Source organism: Carlito syrichta, unplaced genomic scaffold (genome assembly GCF_000164805.1).
Source record: "Carlito syrichta isolate Samal-C Ts95f unplaced genomic scaffold, Tarsius_syrichta-2.0.1 Scaffold307101, whole genome shotgun sequence".
Taxonomy (NCBI): Eukaryota; Metazoa; Chordata; class Mammalia; order Primates; family Tarsiidae; genus Carlito; species Carlito syrichta.
Genome location: NW_007251197.1, coordinates 19,271 through 20,398, shown reverse-complemented (window position 1 = coordinate 20,398; position 1,128 = coordinate 19,271). Strand labels below are relative to the sequence as shown.

Sequence of the window (1,128 nt, the reverse complement as noted above, 5' to 3'; positions counted from 1 at the left end):
CACTCCAGTCTGGGTGACAGAGTGAGACTCCAACTCAAAAAAAAAAAAAGAAAAATCAACACGGATGATGTTGAAAAAGCACCAGGGGCTAGGCTCAGTGGCTCAGCCTGTAATCCCAGCACTTTGGGAGACCAAGATGAGTGGATTACCTGAGCCTGCAGGTTCGAGACCAGCCTGGGCAACTTGGCGAGACCTCACCTCTACAATAAATAAAAAATTAACTGGGCGTGATAGCACGTGCCTATAGTTCTGGCTACTTGGAAGGCTGAGGCGGAAGGATTGCCTGAGCCCAGCAGATTGATACTTGGGTGGCCGTGAGTGTGCCACTGCACTCCAACTTGAGTGACGGAGTGAGACGCCAACTCAAAAAAAAAAAAAAAAACACCAGAAGGGTGGGAAGGGGGTAAGAGTTGAAAAACTATGTCTTGGATACAATTTCGGGTGACGGCATTGCTAAAAGCCCAGATCTGCACAATACGCACATGGGAGAAATCTGTATGTGTCAGCCAGTCACAGTGGCTCGTGCCTATAATCCCAGCACTTTAGAAGGCTGAGGTGGGAGGATTGCTTAGGTCCAAGAGTTTGAGACCAGCCTAGGTAACACAGCGAGACTCCGCCTCTACCAAAAGAAAATTACAAAAAGATAAAAAAAGAATAAAAAAATCTGTACCTGTAGCTCCTAAATCTATAGGGAAAAAAAAACACCAGAAGAACCTCTGGGTTCTGACACTTATTAGGTGTGTGTCTTTGAACAAAGACCTTCATTTCCTTGCCTCAGTTTCCTCACTGGTTAAAGGGGCACTTGGACGCCCACAGGGCAGGGCTGGAGGGCCCTAGCCAGCCCCTCTGCACCGCAGCATCGTGGCTGTGGGCGCTCTGCCTGGTCCACCCTGTCCTGGAGCAGGGGTGGGGGCGATCCCAGGCGGGACTCCCCCTCCCCTGGAGGCCTGGACACTCTGCAACCCCAAGCACTGACGGCCTTGGAGCAGCGTGCAGGGCCTCACTGCCTCCGTTCAGGCAGCTGTCCCCTGGGTGTCCGAAGGACAGGGAACCGGGGAGGGGGTGGACCCAGGAGACTAGGGGCCCCCAGAGCTTCTGATGCGACGTCCCGCAAGCGGCTGGCGCGTG

At 53.1% G+C, this 1,128-nt stretch overlaps 1 protein-coding gene across 1 annotated transcript in view; it reads right to left on the bottom strand.

Moving 5' to 3' along the window:
• DHX37 (DEAH-box helicase 37) overlaps positions 1–1,128 on the bottom strand; it is a gene marked incomplete at its 5' end in the record, with an annotated part of 24,838 nt that overhangs the window by 8,295 nt on the left and 15,415 nt on the right. The window lies entirely within an intron of this gene.